Raw genomic sequence first — 18,749 nt, 5'->3', positions numbered from 1 at the left:
AAGAGGGGAATAGAAGAAGTTATTGTTTAATGGATACAGAGGTTCGATTTTACAAGATGAAAAAGGTTCTAGAGATGGGTGGTGACAATGGTTAAAATGGTAAATTGTATGTTATGCATATTTTACCACAATTCAAAATGGAAAAAAAGATTGTTACCTGGAGATCAGATTTCAAAATAAATTTTTTTTAGATCTTTTACTTACAAAATTGAAATAGAATAGAATTATGCTAGGACAGTTCATTATTAGGTATGAATTTGATTCAGAGACCGGCAAAAGATAATATATGCAAATCAACTGATATTTCTAATAATTCGCAAATCATGACATTCTATTTATGGGCACAAGATTCACCAAAACCTGAAGATATATAAAATAAATACTGGTCTGGGCAAATAATAACTCTTAATACTGTAGTATTGAGTTGCCATGTAACTCTAAGTCAATTGTTCTTTCTGTATGTCAGTTTTCTTATATGTGAAACATGAGTATTAAAGCAGATCTGAATTTGGGAGGCCGAGGTGGGCAGATCACAAGGTCAGGAGTTCGAGACCAACCTGGCCAATATGGTGAAACCCCATCTCCACTAAAAATACAAAAATTAGCCAGGTGTGGTGGCAGGTACCTGTAGTCCCAGCTACTCAGGAGATTGGTTGAGGCAGAAGAATCACTTGAACCCGTTGGTGGAGGTTGCAGTGAGCCAAAATCACACCACTGTACTCCAGCCTGGGTGACAGAGTGAGACTCCATCTCAAAAAAAAAAAGCAGATCTGCTGACGACTCTGATGATAAATAACTACTTTAAAAAATGAAAAAGTTATTCAAGCATAATATTTTTAATAATATTTGGGCATTTGAATATAATAGGATTTAAAACATCATTGTTCTTTGTATTTGCCATCTGTCCCAGTTCATCATCATTATCCTTAGGAGCATTTATTTGGAAGAACTGAATCTGCTTTGTCTTATTCTACATGAGAGTGTTTATATGCACTCAGTGGTAGTCTATAAGATAATTCGCAATCATAGGAAGGTTAGGATATTCCTCACTTTCCTAGATTTCTCTCTTCTAAATCACTTAACCTTAACAATAATTTTGTTGGTCTATGTTGAATACCAAGCTTATGCTGACATCGTTTTCAGATCAGATAAGAATAAGATATTTACCAATACCCTCAATTATTATTTTCCTGTCACAAAGCACATAGCATAAAGTGAATATACTGCTCCGATATTTGTCACCGCTCTACTTATTTGGCTAAAGAAGGATTGTTCGATACCTGGTTGTCAGACCAAATTATGATTTAAATCCTTTTTCTATGTTTAGCTCTTTGGCAGTAGGTGAGTTGAGAACATAGAATTCAGAAGCATATGGTTTAGGAGCATGGTAACTAGATAAGAAGCATTTTACCTCTATGTTACTGGTGTGAATCTGAACTTGATTACTATTGGTGCTCTATACAAGATGTAAGTGATCTGATTTGCATCTCTAATGGAGCACCCCATGTTACAAATCTCATCACCGTTGGCACTTGTTGTCAGCCTCCAGTTAGAAGCCAAGGACTGAATCAGTCTGGAAACCCGAACTGCTGCTGTGTCTGACTCATCATTCTAGGTGGCCCATTCAGCCTTTGGCCTTTCCTTGGAGTTTACAGTTCAGTGCAACTGGGTGTGACTTCACAAAGTGAACTAAAAAATGTTTATTTAAAATAAATGTATCTTTATAATAGTAATGAATGATAATAGAGGTGGTTAACATTTATTGACCGCTTGCTAGGAGCCAGGCATTGTTCTAAAAGTATTAACTCACTTAAGACTCACAGCATTCCTATGATATTTTCCTCTTTTAGAGAGATGAGAAGACTGAGACACAAAGAGATTAAAAACTTGCCCAACGTTTCTCACATAATATGTGGCAGAGTTGGAGTACAGCTCTAAATACTAAATGACTCTCTGGCTAATTATGGCATTTATTTGATTTTCTCTTTTATCAGCTTACTATATAGCTGATTTAAAAACAAATCTGTGTCCAAACCAAATGGGGTGTATATTAATTTCCCAATTTAAAAATTGTTCATATTTCAGTACTAGTTTTTTATTATTTGCTTCCAAAAGAGATGATATCCCTTTCTTAAATTTAATTCGCATCATTATTCTGAATTTAAGGTCCTTAAATATCTCAATTTTAGGCTGGGCATGGTGGCTCATGCCTATAATCCTACCACTTTGGGAGGCCAAGGCAGACAGACTGCCTGAGCTCAGGAATTCCAGACTAGCCTGGGCAACAAGGTGAAACACTGTTAATACTAAAAATATAAAAATTAGCTGGGCATGATGGCAGGCACCTGTAATCCCAGCTACTTGGGAGGCTGAGGTGGGAGAATCTCTTGAACCTGGGAGGCGAAGATCGCAGTGAGCCGAGATTGTGCCTCTGCACTCCAGCCTGGGCAACAGAGCAAGACTCTGTCTCCAAAAAAAAAAAAAAATCTGAATTTTACTATGGCTTTTATGCTTATCTGTCTTTATAGTGTTCAAGTTAATCATGGCATTTCAAAACGTTCTCTGCCCTTCACTTTCTAAATTAATAGATTTAGAATCTAAATTAATTTGAGAGAATAAATTAAAATAAATTTCTGTCAATCACTTTATTCCAACACACAGTTCACATGATTCATGAACAATTGAAAAACAGGCAGTCCAGCTACTTCTTATTGTTAACATAGTAATTAGATTCTTTTCACCCACTATTACCACAAAATTAGAAAGCAGATTAGTAATTTTTTGTCCAGACGCAGTGGCTCACACCTGTAATCCCAGCACTTTGGGAGGCTGAGGCGGGTGGATCACGAGGTCAGGAATTCAAGACCAGCCTGGCCAACACAGCGAAATCCATCTCTACTAAAATTACAAAAATTAGCTGGACGTGATGGTGGGCGCTTATAATCTCAGCTACTCGGGAAGCTGAGGCAGGAGAATTGCTTGAACCTAGAAGGCGGATGTTGCAGTGAGCCAAGATGGTGCCATTGCACTCCAGCCTGGGTGACAAGGGCAAGACTCCATCTCAAAAAGAAAAATGCTTTGAAAATCTGGGTCTTTATTTTATATTTTCCATAGTAGCTAGGGAAGAAGTTTTTAATACACTAAGTGACTTTTAAAATAAAGTTCATGAAGCAATTAGATATGTTTCAGTGAACACATATGTTAATCTGGTTCTCACCGTTTTCTTAAGACTTAGTAAAATAATATTTGTAGTAATTACTGTTTAGAGACATAAAATACTCTACAACTGGCTGGGCGCGGTGACTCACGCCTATAATCCCAGCACTTTGGGAGGCCGAGGCGGGTGGATCACGAGGTCAAGAGATCGAGACCATCCTGGTCAACAAGGTGAAACCCCATCTCTACTAAAAATACAAAAAATTAGCTGGGCATGGTGGCGCGTGCCTGTAATCCCAGCTACTTGGGAGGCTGAGGCAGGAGAATTGCTTGAACCCAGAAGGCGGAGGTTGCGGTGAGCCGAGATCGTGCCATTGCACTCCAGTCTGGGTAACAACAGCGAAACTCTGTCTCAAAAAAAAAAAAAAAAAAATCTATAACACCTTTTAATGTTTCTTTTCATTGCCTTCTATACCCAGTTACTCAAAGCTGTTGTAAGTCTCACTTGGTACACATTTATTGCTCTAGTTTTGCTTATAGATAACATTTGGGGTGCCCCCAAAATAGCCCTCATTAGACTAAATTAATCATGTCAACTTGAAAATCTGGGTTTTACTGCTGGCTACGTGAACATGCAGCATGGCCTTTCTATCATGTAACTTTCAAAATAATCACAATGAAGACCAATTTCAAGGGCAGCAGTTGTTTTGTTTTTGTTGTTGTTGTTTTTATCGGCGTGTAATAATGAATATGTGATTGTAGGTAACTTCAGATGTCCACTTAAAACAGCAACTGCAGCCTGGCCAACATGGTGAAACCCTGTCTCTACTAAAAATACAAAAATTAGCCGGGCATAGTGGCACACACCTGCAATCCCAGCTACTTAGGAGGCTGAGACATGAGAATCACTCGAACTCGGGAGGCCGAGGTAGCAGTGAGCCAAGGTCGTGCCACTGCACTCCAGCCTGGGTGACAGAGCAAGACTCTGTCTCAAAAAATAAGAAAAAGTAACTAATAATTTGCAGATAGAGATGCACAGAGAGAATTGCTTATTATATATTGTTGCTTCAATTCCTTTATTTCTTTGACTAGTGAGAGATAGTGAATCATCTGAATTTCCAAGGACTTGGAAACACTTTAAAGGAAGTCAGGAAATCAACGTAATCCCAATATCACCAGATGTCTCCATGTTGTTACTTTGCATCTTCTGTGGCTTTTTTCCAAACAGGTTTCTGAATGCATTACTAATGAGTGTGCAAGCCTCTGAAATGTGGCGTGGTGTAGCAGACAAGAGCTGAGCTTCAGTGTTGTGGAGACCTTAGGTGTGAATCACAGCTCTGAGTGGCTTTGTGCAATTTCTTCTCTGATCTTCAGTTTCCTTCTCTATAAAAAAAGATAATGATATAGTATACCTTGGACAATCTCAAAGTATGCTTCCTGAGACTTTTTCAGATCCTTGAATTTACAAAAACCACAGTAGTATATGATTTTTTTCAGTTTCATTCTTCATAAAATAGGGATAATGACCTATGCTTCTTGGGTTGTTGTAGTAAACTAAATAATGAATTAAATATGAACAGCAAAGCTTGGTTGATGTGGATGCTGGGCTGAGGTAAGCTAGGGTCACTCAGGAAGCTAAATAATTCATTCTGGCTTATCTGCCTTTCCAAAATAAGTCCAGTTTGGAGTCAGTCACAAATAGTTGAAATTTTGATTGAAATTAGAGACTATTAGGTGTGTTTTAAGTGTATAGGAAACAGTCTGTGGCTTGAGCTGGGATCCCCAAAACCAGCATATGAGAATGAACAGAACTGCCTATTAGCTATGAGGATCAGGATCAAGAAGCACACAACCCATCAGAAGCAGCATATGGAAGCAAGAAAGAGCCTGATCTTTATGGGGTGGATAGAAAGCAAGGACCTTATGTAAAATAAAGGTTGGGCAAAGGTAGTCAGGAAAAATAGTAGTAAGCCAGTTTAGAAGGAGGTAAAAGTATGAAAACTTCTCTTATGAGCACCTATGGAAGAACCCTTGGCCACAGTGGTCAGTGAAAACAGCACAAGTCTTTTTCAAAAGCAAGAGTTCCCCTGTACCAGTTATCTCAAGAATTTTAAGCATCCATTGAGCCAAAAGCACATATAGTTCCTCAGTTTGTGACTGGTGCATGGTGAACATACAATCATTTTTAGCTCCTTTCTTCATTTAATTTAATTATTTTGTTTTTAGGACAGGGCAGGCAGGGGCACCTGGCTTCTGCTGCCACTGCCCCCTGCTTTCTTAATATTTGATTTAGTTCTTAATAGTATTTTTGTGTTAAACAAATATCATAACCCTTAATGACAATTAAATCAGTTAATGTTGCTGAGAGTCTGGCCATTTGTTCTTTCCTGGCACATAATGAGTGTTCAGTAAATATGTGTTGCTAGACTGAATAATTTAGGACAGTTTATACATCATTTTTACGGCATGCCACAGACAAATATGTGTTATGTGCCTACTTTGTGTCGTACCTTGAGATGAAAACTGCGTGACCTAACAAGAAAAAATTTTTATAGCTTCAATTCTCAAAAAGTTGATCTAGTCGAGTAGATAATACATAAATATATAAATAAAGACCTGGTTTAATTCAACTATATGAGAAATGCTGCAACAAGTAGTTGTTTAATTACGTAATAAATGGAGGTAGGCTGGCACGGTGGCTCACGCTGGAATCCCAGCACTTTGGGAAGCTGAGACAGGCAGATCACCTGAGGTCAGGAGTTTGAGACCAGCCTGACCAACATGGTGAAACCCTGCCTCTACTAAAAATACAAAAATTAGTGGGGCGTGGTGGCATGTACCTGTAATCCCAGCTACTAAGGAGGCTGAGGTAGGAGAATCACCTGAACTTGGGAGTTGGAAAGTTGCAGTGAGCTGAGATTGCGCCACTGAACTCCAGCCTGGGAGACAGAGACTCCCTCTCAAAAAAAAAAAAAAGAAAAGTGGAGTGACAGTGAACAAAGGCATGGGATAAAGAGAAGGCAAGGACATCATATTGGTGGAACATTTGGGTTGGAGATAAGTAACTGTAGAAGAGTGGCAGGTAAGACCAGAATGGTGGTTTGTATTTCCTAAGATTGGGATGCACACATTTCTGATTATACCAAAATACCAAAGCTTTTCTTATTCTTTTTTTTTTTTTTTTTTTTTTTTTGAGACTGAGTTTCGCTCTTGTTACCCAGGCTGTGCAATGGCGCGATCTCGGATCACCGCAACCTCCGCCTCCTGGGCTCAGGCAATTCTCCTGCCTCAGCCTCCTGAGTAGCTGGGATTACAGGCACGCGCCACCACGCCCAGCTAATTTTTTGTATTTTTAGTAGAGACAGGGTTTCACCATGTTGACCAGGTTGGTCTCGATCTCTTGACCTCGTGATCCACCCGCCTCGGCCTCCCAAAGTGCTGGGATTACAGGCTTGAGCCACCACGCCCGGCCGCTTTTCTTATTCTTGAGGAAAATTTGCACAATATTGTCAGGCCAGTGGACTTATCTACAAATAAATTTATACTCAGCTAAATTTATCCCAATTGTGATAAATTTTTGTGTTTAACTTCTCTGTAATATCTGCTTACTTACCCCTTTTAGTGACATTATCATCTGCATTTCAAACTAAAGCTCACTGTCTAGTCTGAAAGATGAAAGGAAAGGAGGTCTAAGATATTTAACACAAGTGATAATTACATTGAATCATGAATCTTTGGGCTGTTTTATCCATTCTTAATAGCAATTTGGAGATGAGCAAAACGAATGAAAAAGCAAAACAAAAAGATTTTTCAGGGCTTTCTACTGCCTTTATTCGCTAAGAAGTTTGCTGACTTAGGAAAACGGCAAACATATAGGTTCATGTGCAAATAAAAATATGAACTTGGGGCCTGGTGCGGTGGCTCACGCCTTGTAATCCCAGCACTTTGGGAGGCTGAGGCGGGTGGATCACAAGGTCAAGAGATTGAGACCATCTGGTCAACATGGTGAAACCCCGTCTCTACTAAAAATACAAAAAAAATTAGCTGGGCATGGTGGCGCGTGCCTGTAATCCCAGCTACTCAAGAAGCTGAGGCAGGAGAATCGCCTGAACCCAGGAGGTGGAGGTTGCGGTGAGCCGAGATCGCGCCATTGCACTCCAGCCTGGGTAGCAAAAGCGAAACTTTTGTCTTAAAAAAAAAAAAAGTGAACTTGGATAAGGATAAAAGATACAAATTTCTTTTGAATTTTCCATGGTCTATGTTCTCCAAGCTCTTCTTCTGTACTCTTCCCTTCTTGACAACAGGTTCATTCCATTTGGCACTTACTATTTTCCTGACAAATTATATGTAATAAGATGGTAACTTCCCAGAAGTGTTTATTAGCCATTGCTATTTTTGTCAACCAATTTTATTGAGTCTTCTTTGTGAAAATAGCCCTAGAGCTTAGTCATATGCTATTTTTCTGTTCCCTTCATGTTTCTACTAAACACAAAGTCAAAAAAAACTAAAGTGATATCTTTAGCAGTCTGTTTGCCCATCAACACATACGAAAATCATGATGAATTTCCCTCTTTGAGTGAGTTCTGATTTTTGAACTAATCTTAAAAACTATTCTTCATGAGAAAGCAGTGGGGGCCATTGAAGAGAGAGTAAGTTTTTTTTTTTTTTTTGAGACGGAGTTTCGCTCTTGTTACCCAGGCTGGAGTGCAATGGCGCGATCTCGGCTCACCACAACCTCCGCCTTCTGGGTTCAGGCGATTCTCCTGCCTCAGCCTCCTGAGTAGCTGGGATTACAGGCACGCACCACCGTGCCCAGCTAATTTTTTGTATTTTTAGTAGAGACGGGGTTTCACCATGTTGACCAGGATGGTCTCGATCTCTCAACCTCGTGATCCACCCACTTCGGCCTCCCAAAGTGCTGGGATTATAGGCGTGAGCCACCGCGCCCGGCTCGAAAGAGAGAAGTTCTAAACTAAAAGGCTTAGGTTAGGCTGGGTGCAGTGGCTCCTGCCTGTAATATCAGCACTTTGGGAGGCTGAGGTGGGCAGATCCCCTGAGGTCAGGAGTTCAAGACTAGCCTGACAAACATGATGAAACACTGTCTCTACTAAAAATACAAAAATTAGCCCAGCATGGTGGTGTGCACCTGTAATCCCAGCTACTTGGGAGGCAGGAGAATCACTTGAACCCAGGAGGTGGAGATTGCAGTGAGCTGAGACTACGCCATTGCACTCCAGCCTAAGCAACAAGAGCAAAACTCCATCTCAAAACAACAACAACAACAACAGCAACAAACCTCTAAAAGGCTTAGGTTTGAATCCACTCAACTGTGTAACTCACTGGTTGGGTACTTTGGGAAAACTATGTTTCCTTAAGGTTTATTTCCTCCCAGTAACATGCAGTTAACACTTTGCAGGGTTGCTATGTGAATTAAATGAGAGTAATTTAAGCTACTCCCCAGCCTAGAATACACTTGTAAGAAATGTTATTTCCCATTTCCTTTCCCTCACATCATTAGCATTAGTTTGATTACCTGAGTCATGAGTAAGAACACTGTTTTTGGAGATGTCGAAGCAGACCAAAAATACAATCTGTGTGAAATCACCCAGAGCCAGGCATATTGGCATATTTCGAGCTAACCTTACCAAGAGAGACTATTCAAGTTGTTATTTTCCTAACTTGTAAAAACTTTATTAACCCATGTTGCTGTGCTCAGAAATAACACCAGAACTTTTAATTCAGTGTGTGTGTGTGTGTGTGTGTATTTTTAGTAGACACAGGGCTTCACTATGTTGGTCAGGCTGGTCTACGAACTCCTGACCTTGTGATCTGCCCACCTCGGCCTCCCAAAATGCTGTGATTATAGGCATGAGCCACTGTACCTGGCCTAAAGTTAGTTTTAAAAGAACCAACCTCTTATATTGTTTCAGCACAATAACTGTAACAAATAGAAACAAAAAAATAGGTCTGTCATAGCATTCTGACTGCTTCCAGTGCCCTACTTTTCCACACTAATGCCTAATGCTCCAGTCTACATATTAATTCGTGTTCCCAGATAAAATATTGCATATAGAGTTTATTTGCAAGCATTTGCTTTTTTCTTTCTAAATTATCACTTCTTTTTGTTTGTTTAGTCATACAAGATAATTTCAGGGTTGGTTTCAGTCAGAAAAATCATTAACTTAAAACCCTACATAGAGTTCCCTCAGAATATTTACTAAAAGAAAGATATGTTTTCTGTTGATTTTTACCTTTAATTTTTTACAAATATGTTGGAAATGTAATCATTTGAATATTTGCAATAGTTATGAGCACAGACCTTGGTTCAATTTTGGCTAAGTCACTTACTTGTCTTGTGACCTTGGGCAAGTTTTAAACTAATTTCTAAGCCTCAAGTTTTCATCTGTAAAATGAGAATTGTAATGATACCTACTTCATAGACTATTTTTCTTTTTTTTTATATACATGTTTAATCCATGCATATACTTCATAGACTGTTAAGGGAATCCATTACATAAAACACAACATACACAAAGGGTCTAGCATAGTGCCCAGTACATAGCTAAGAAATGTTAACTTATTTCTACCAAGATTGTACTGTATTTATGTATGTTCATATAGTTATATATATTAATGTGGTAAGAAGTAGGATTTAACTGTATACTTTGAGGAATACATACATGATAACAATTGTTCCAGATTTCATCAGTAACTTAGTCTCAGAGCGCTCTTTTAAAGAGTTCTGAATAGATTTTCTTCTTGGAAATAATACTTTTTGAAAAGTGCAAACTTTGATATGTGCTATATACCAAAAGCACAAGTAAAGGAAGCTTTGTTGTGTTTTAATACAAACCACATAACAAAACTTTAATCACCTTAAAATTAGGGGAGCAAGCAGGAAGTACTGTAATAATTAATTGTTTTTCCATATTTACCTTAAGAAATGCCTTGACCACAGTCCCAGCATGGTACTAAACAGATATTTACACATGTAATATGCATTCTGTATATAGATGTCTTATGTATTCCCTATGCTTTATTCTTGAGAATTTTGTCACTACTATTTTCATTTAGTCTAAGAAGAAATCAAGAAAGCCTATTTCCTTAGTTATCTTAGTCATTATCCACCCCACCAGCCCTCCAGGCTAAGAACATCGTGCAGACTGAGTTATTAAAGTTGATCTGAAAGAGCAATCTGTTCTAAATGACTGTCCCTGGATCTGCAACGGAACCCTGTAAATACCCTTCATTACACTGGCGGGACTGTATCACATTTCCCTTCGTGCCACTTTTGTGTCTGACACAAGTTAGGCAGTGAGATTCGGACTTTAGATGATCCTGGTTGATTGATAGAGGAATGGTGCTTCTCCTGAGACAGGTAACCACAAATTTACTTCTCAGGGTAATGTTTTTAAGTGGGTATTCTGTTTAGTTTTTAAAAATGTTTTTAGTTTTTAAAACTAAGTTGGTTTTGAACTTTTAAATCGTTTTTTAAAAATGTTTTTAGTTTTCCCAGGCAAGCATTTTCAGTACTGTTTAGATGAAAAAGAAATTTCTTAATGATTTCATTGTCTTTTTCAATTATATTATTGTTATGCCTTTTGTATAATGTTTTCTAAAATCCACCACCAATCTATTGTTTTGGATGGTCAAGAACTTGTCTTTGCTGTGAAAATTTTTCTCATTAAAAATGGCTAAAAAATACATACTGTCTGTTTTTCAAAAATACCACGCAGAGGTTTTGTTTAGTTTTTTTCATCTGATACTGGGTCTCTTAAGATGAATCTACAAACTTCAAGCAAAACTTATTGAAGCTTTGGTATATGTGAGTAATTTGTTTTAGAGAACTGGAGCCTATAGCGATATAAGAAAAATAGCAAATGCAAATATTTTATATGAATCTACTAGCATGGAAATTCTCTCATGCTTATCGTCCAAGTGAAGACTTCCTCTGTCATAGATCTTCCAGATTCCTTGACATTCCTGTGGATCATCCCAATGTGAGTAAACTGTTTCTGTGGCTGACTGACTGAATTAAGAAAACAGCTGAAGGCAAGCACAGGATCATGTTCAAACCACAAGAAACACATGTGTTGGATGAGCCACTCAATTTTATGGGGAAGGCTTGAGACATGTAACCAACCTTGTGTTTGCTTGCCACTTAACAAGGCTTGTGTTTAACTATGTTGGTCATTAAAAAGTTTTAAAGGTTATTTTTTGTATCAATTAACTCTGATGAAATCTTGAACTGTAGGTTTGTGGTATAATGTTTATACAATTACAACTGAAGATAAGCAAGGTGGGAACTGGGTTATTTGGGAGCAGAAATCAAATTTTAAAAACTAAAATCTAAAATATGTTTGATGTGTCATAACCAAGGTGTTCACAATTGCTAAATATTGTTTATTCAAAACATTTATATTCAGTTTTTTTTTCAAAGAGCTAAAAAATCGTGTACGGTATCTGTGTTTGAAAATGTTTCAGAAAAATTAAAAGAGGAAGATGACTGCCATTCAGAATTTCTTTGGCTTCTTTTTTCTTTCTTTCTTTCTTTTTAGACAGAGTCTTGCTCTGTTGCCCAGGCTGAAGTGCAATGGCATGATCTCAGCTCACTGCAACCTCCACCTCCCAGGTTCAAGAGATTCTCCTGCCTTAGCCTCCAGAGTAGCTGTGACTATAGGCACGCACCTCCACACCTGGCTAATTTTCTTGTATTTTTAGTAGAGATGGGGTTTTGCAATGTTGCCCAGGCTGGTCTCGAACTCCTGAGCTCAGGTGATCCACCCTCCTCAACCTTCCAAAGTGCTAAGGTTACAGGCATAAGCCACCGCGCCTGGCCAGCTTCTTTTTTCTGTAATTCTTTTTTTTGCATTTTAAAACTACTTAAAATTCTTCATATAGATTCCTAATTTCCCTGCCCAACCAGTTTTATTCTAGCTTTTAGTATGAGTCTCTTTCAACCTTAGTATTCTATACCTGGGTGAAAGAATACCAGGCTCACCATGGCAGTTTGCAGGAAAGTCTTGGACTCCTGACCTCAAGTGATCCACCCACCTCAGCTTCCCAAAGTTCTAGGATTACAGGCATGAGCCACCATGCCTGGCCCAGTTTGCAGGAAAGTAAAAATGTGTTAACTTATAGTGTGTTTAAACATTGCCCTTACTAGCCACCCAAAATAGAGGTTCTACTCTCCCACATCCCCACCCAAGACCTAGCAGCACTTACATTGATTATGGCTTAAGATCTGAGTGGGATAGTGGAGGAAGATCCTCTTTTTAAATAAAAAGAAATTGTTGGCATATCCACATAAATAGAATATGTAGAAGGACAATTAAGTGGTCTTGACATTAGTATCAGCACAAGATTAGGTAAGAGAGCAAATGAACCTGTATATTGAAGCTCCGGATTACTGTGGTAATGAGAATAACCTAACTGGAGAATTCATTTCCTCCTGTACTCTTTTCTCTCCTCAATATCAGTTATTTTCATCTGAATTATTTAAAAGTGTTCCTCATTTTTTTTACCTGTGTAAACATAAAATTACATTAAAAAGGTATAATTAAACCTCCAATGCAATCACAATAAACAAAGAAATTTTATATCTATTCAATGTACTATAAATAGTCTCATGATGACTGAAGAGGATAAAGGTCTCTTAGTAAATTCCATGAGGTCAGAATTTTTTGTGTATTTTGTGCACTGCTTTATAACAGAGTAGGCATTAAGTAAATAATTATCAAATGAATGAATGACTAGGAAGAAACCCTATAAGCAGTTGTGTTGTGACTTAAGAAAGCTAGATTTAAACCAATATATTTCATGCTATCAGAATCCAAGAATGATCCTTTTAAAGAATAGTAACCATCATTTAAGTCTGAATTTTCAAAGTCCTGACTTCTTTTTTTTTTTTTTCATTTTGGCTCCCCCACACCAGGAAGTCCTGACTTCTACCATGATTAATAATGTAATAGCATCATTTAATCTGTACTAAGCAATCAGGTTAACTTTTTTCAAATTTATTTATTTATTATTATTATTTTTGAGATGGAGTTTTACTCTGTCCCCCAGGTTGGAGTGCAGTGGTGCAATCTTGGCTCACTGCAACTTCTGCCTCCCAGGTTCAAATGATTCTCCTGCCTTAGTCTCCCAAGTAGCTGGGATTACAGGCATGTGCCCCCACATCTGGCTAATATTTATATTTTCAATAGAGATGGAGTTTCGCCATGTTGGCCAGCCTGATCTTGAACTCTGACCTCAGGTGATCTGCCCACCTCAGCCTCCCAAAGTGCTGGGATTACAGGCATGAGCCACCACCCCCAGCCAAGGAATTTTAAAGTTAGTTACCTTCTCTGCTTTTCCTTAGCCTTTGGACAAATCATTCAAAAAAGCTCTCAGTTTTAAAATGTCAGACCTTAGCTTCGTGTTGGCTTTTCATAGTCAAATTTCCTAAAATGTATCAGTGATTTAACAAGAGTAAATTTCCTATTGATTAAAATTAAAGATCTTAAAAATTAAGAGTTTTCATACACTGAAAAATAATGCCATTTTTGGACTGATGAACTGTGGTATGATGCATTTAGTGTTAATTCCAAACATCAATCAATAAATAACTTGGGCCTCTAGCTATAAGGGAAATTCTATAGGTAGAAGAACTGATTGACCCCCCACCCCCCATAGGTGCTGTCCTGCTATGGAATCCCTTTGCTCAGTTTTCTCCTGTCCAATCAGGTGGAATGTTTCACAGGCACATGGTTTATACGGCTCAAAATAACTTGGGACCTGTGAGCTGACAAATGCTCTGGCTCCGGTGGTGACAGGTTGTCCAGCTTCTCACAGCCATCTTCACTGAAACTAAGGTTAACTCCTCACTCTCTATGGACGACTACTCTCTATTTCCAAGGGCGTGAAGAATTTTCCTCTTCTCCTGTGCTTTCATCTAAAAGTTCTCCCTGGATAATTATCATTGCAGTGGAGTGCCTGGATTGGACATCCTCATCTGGGTCAACTAAAAAAAGAAAGGTAATATCCAGATTTAAGTTCACAAGTGTGTTTTGATAACAGGGAACTGACAGTGGAAAAGTGAATATTTCAAAGAACTCATTACTGTTACTTGAAATGAAGCCTAGGATACCTGTCTAATTATATACCATGGGACATGAAGTTAAGTGAAAAATAAAGCTTTCTACATGTAAAGATTTTGAAGGGGATTGATGAGACTCACAGAGATAACAGCCTATTTGAGTTCCTAAGGAAAAATATCTCGATAGAGGAAGTTGTGACATGTTGCATATCTCATTGGCATTTTCCACACACTCATTTATTAAAAGAATGTTGTTTGTATAGAGAATATGTATGCAATGCCCATTTCCTTTTTGAAGGAAGTTGAATCCAAAATAATATGCCTGCATAAAGACATTCATTTAAAATTTTTTTATCATGTAAAAGGATATGCTTGCTATATTTAGTGTTGGGAGATCTGCTCACTGGATTAATGTACACAACAGCTGCAGAAAGTCTTGCTCAAGGGACATTGCTCTTTCTTTCTCCTTTCACTCTCTCTCTCTCTCTTTCTCTCTCTCTCTCTCTCCCTTTTCAGCTGCATCAGAAAGACACTTGACAGTCAGTGGCAAATGTTTAGCCTGGTACATTGCACTATTAGCAGTAATTAGATGCACATCTCAAGTTATATTTTAAAAACTGTATAAGCAAAGAAAAAGATTAATTATTCTGTATTTCCAGTCCTCAAAAGTGAACATTAAATTAATGGTGTTAAGGAATTTTATTACCTTATCAGCAGATTTTTATATACTTATTAAAGATATTAACATCAGCTTGAAAGAAACAAAACAGTTACCAGTTTTCTTTCTCAAAAAACTGTGATTCAATTACTTCTACTTCAGGAATAATGAAATGAATCCTACAAACTCTAAATTAAAAATTTGTCATAATTTTATAGTCTCTCCTTAATAATACCAGCTCTTGAGTTCACATAAAATTCATAGTCCTTTTCTAGGAAATTGGGAATGTCTATACTTATAGCTGTCATAAATATATTTTTTAAAACAGAAGGTAAGATATACTGTCTGACACATGATTTGACAGTAAGCAAAATATTTAAAATCAAGGCCATCCTGAGAAATCTGAAATATATGGGTAATATACTTACAGAGGTGTCAAGAGACAAAATTATAGGCATTACAGAATCTTATAATAATGGACTATGAAACAGACAGTTGAACACTATCCAAATTCTGGAAGTGTGTCTCCATCTTCACTTATAGTATATGGCTAATGCTACTGGAACTCATAATAATGTGTTAAAACCCCAGTCGTTCATATAACTACAATTTATAATATAGATACTACTATAATATGCTTACAAAGGCGCTTTCAGTAGAACCGCAATTTACGGACACAAGAAGTTGAATGAGTTTTTATCCAAGCTGGTTTTGGAATTCATAGTGGTAGTTTTTGCAATTTACATTTGAAGATATGAGACAACAGGTAAATCAGGTTCCATTTGGAAAGGGTTTTAATGAACTGATGTTGGTATGTGAAAAAGTGAGAGTTCAATTTCTCAACAGTTAATTCCTACACGTAATAGACTCAGTTCATTAACCCGAAAATATAAGACAAATGCTCCTGCCAACCCTAGAATAATAGTTTTTTTCATTCACATTGAGATTTGACAAAGGTGCTGCTGGTCTTATGGTGTTAGATAACAAGATAGAAAGATGAAAGGGTTTTCTTTTTTGTAATTCTTTTTGTTTCCACATCTTGGCTAGAAAGGGTTTTCTTAACAGGTTTTCCCCTCTCCTAAGGGATGAAAAAGACTCAAGCACCACAGAGATTTTTTTTTTAATTTCTATGGTGCTTCATGCTTGACCAAATACTTTAAAAACTGCTAGCGCATTATGCATTTGCTTAAAGGGAACAACTCAAGTAGAGACTAAATGGTCTGTTTGGAAATTTAACAAGATTTTCAGCAGATATATTTTTAGTGGGAACAAAAGTTGGTGGGACTATTTACCTGCAGTAGCTATAGAGTTCTCAGCACTCACGTGTAACCAGAGTCACCTTGACAAGATCTGTGCAGGCTCCCTGCTACACAGACCTCCACTCGCAGTCACAGTGCACTCCACTGTCAGGGAGGGGCCCAACAGAGCCTCCGGACAAAGTGCTTGAACTAGAACTTGATATTGAGATGCCTTGGGACACCTATCCTCTCTCAATCTAGCAAATGTAGATTTTCAAATCCTTAATTACCTTAAAAAAATGACACAAATAGTAAGAAACGGAAGAAAAATGAAAGTGTTAAAATTTTGCATTTAAAAAATAAGTAGTTGAGTTAATAGAGATTGACAAAGGTTTCTCATTTGGGATTTCCTATATAATAGTTCAGTTCATTATGAATGGTAAGATCTTGAGAGTGATATAAAACCTCCTATGCCTATCACATTTGTAACAACCACCAAACCCTTTTTCTGTTTTGATCCTAGATTCTTGAAGTCTTCTTGATTGCCCTCCATTAGCCTTTCTATGGGCCATAGGATTTATTTGTTACACTATGTCTTTGCTGCCTTTCAGATTAAATAGTACCTTTGAGCTTTGGCTGCAGTGTGTTTCACTAGCGATTTCCTACATGCCTGTCCTCCTCTGGATACAAAAACATGCATAATATGCTTTGTAGGAGCCAGTCAGTCTCTTTTTCTTCCATTCAAACAAAATCTTTACTTTCTTTCCTACATTATTACTTTTACCAATTAGATGAAAATAATAAGAAGAAAATAGCCTACTCACCTTTGACCTATTATCTAAAAGACTTTTCATTCCTTAACCTCTGCCCTTCAAGGAATGTCCCTAGTTAAACAGATTCCCACTAATTCTCTGATGGATCATCTCTGCTCCGCCTCTTTATCCCAACATTCTTTTCTAATGTGTACATTTGTCTGTATTTATCTTTGTCTATGTTTATATTTTCTTTTTTCACACTGAAAAATCTTTGAGATAATGAGTCTTATGTGACTTCCATATTATTATTGACATATCATTTCCTTATTCCTCCAGTTCTTACTCTGGTAATACAGTATATACTAATTTCTTAAATTACTAATGCCATTCACACCAAAAATAGACTAGAAATAAAACTAAGACAAGCTAATCACTGTAATAGTAAGGGGATGGCTATTGTAGCAGGTGTACCAAGTACACTTCATCTGCACCCAGATTTTAAAAAGGTGATCTGTACATAACTCTCTGGGACTGATTCATATTCACTGGGATTTGGTTTTTGACCCAGCAAGAGTTTCTCCAAAAGAACTGACTTAGACACTTCTCTAGGGTGAAATCATGGAATATAGAAGGCAAAACCAACAGGTCAATACTGGCATTAAAGAGACAGAGCAAAGTCTATTTTTTTTTCTTTTCCTAAAAATATTCTGGGCATATTAATGACACATCAACAGCAAAAGGTCACCTCAAATTTACATAGTTTACAACAGTTTTTAAGTGTTTTCACAACCAAACCTATGAAGTAGGTAAGGTAGTTCTGCTCATCCCTGTTTTATATGAGTTACTTAAACATGTTTATCTTTTCCTATTCTGGCTCTCTTCACAAATAATTAACTATTAGGCTATTTTTGTGCCTGCCTCTAAACCAGATTTATGTTACTTGGGAGTTCTTTTTATTTTTTTCATGAATGTGCTTTCCACACTATAGTGAATGTAGAGTAGTTTTTTAAAGATAAATGTAGCTAGGTGCAATGATTTATGCCTATAATCCCAGCACTTTGGAAGGCCGAGGTGGGCGGATCACCTGAGCCCAAGAGTTGGAGACCAGCCTGGGCAACATAGGAAAACTCCATCTTTACAACAAATTTTAAAAGTCATCTGGGCATGGTGGAAAGCACCTGTAGTCCTAGCTACTTGGGAGGCTAAGGTGGGAGGATTGCTTGAGCCCCAAAGGTCAAGGCTGCAGTGAGCAGTGACCACATCACTACACTCCAGCCTGGGTGACAGAGTCAAAAAAAAAAAAAGACACACTTTAAAAAAACAAAAGAATCCTTTTTTTCAGCTTTACAAAGGTTTAATTGACAAATTAAAAATTTTATATATTTATGGGGTACGATGTAATGTTTTGCTATATGTATACATTTTACAATGATTAAATCAAGCTGATTAATATATCCATAGCCTCACATACTTACCACTTTTTTGTGTGGTGAGAAAATTTAAGCTCTACTCTTAGAAATATTCAAGAATGAGCCAGGCGCGGTGGCTCATGCCTGTAATCCCAGCACTTTGGGAGGCCGAGGAAGGTGGATCACGAGATCAAGAGATCAAGACTATCCTGGTCAACATGGTGAAACCCCGTTTCTACTAAAAAAAAATACAAAAAAAAATTAGCTGGGCATGGTGGCGCGTGCCTGTAATCCCAGCTATTCGGGAGGCTGAGGGAGGAGAATTGCCTGAACCCAGGAGGTGGAGGTTGAGTGAGCCGAGATCGCGCCATTGCACTCCAGCCTGGGTAACAAGAGCAAAACTCCGTCTCAATTAAAAAAAAAAAGAAAGAAAGAAAGAAATATTCAAGAATA

The 18,749-nt window shown here is 37.7% G+C and overlaps 1 protein-coding gene across 4 annotated transcripts in view; it reads left to right on the top strand.

The window, feature by feature from the left end:
• Window positions 1–18,749, top strand: part of MYPN (myopalladin) — a 126,224-nt gene that overhangs the window by 9,205 nt on the left and 98,270 nt on the right. The window contains exon 1 of one of the 4 annotated variants that reach the window (XM_035268247.2): window positions 10,470–10,534. The exons of 1 other annotated variant lie outside the window; for it this stretch is intronic. The gene's annotated coding sequence lies outside the window, so the exon portion shown is untranslated. Of the gene's footprint in view, window positions 1–10,469; window positions 10,535–13,939; window positions 14,176–18,749 lie in introns of those variants that run through there. 2 more of the 4 variants (XM_078345775.1, XM_017979076.3) reach the window with 2 other exon arrangements.

Source organism: Callithrix jacchus, chromosome 12 (assembly GCF_049354715.1).
Source record: "Callithrix jacchus isolate 240 chromosome 12, calJac240_pri, whole genome shotgun sequence".
In the NCBI taxonomy this organism is placed as follows: domain Eukaryota; kingdom Metazoa; phylum Chordata; class Mammalia; order Primates; family Cebidae; genus Callithrix; species Callithrix jacchus.
The sequence above is the reverse complement of the archived record's forward strand: the minus strand, read 5'-3'. Positions and strand labels throughout refer to the sequence as shown.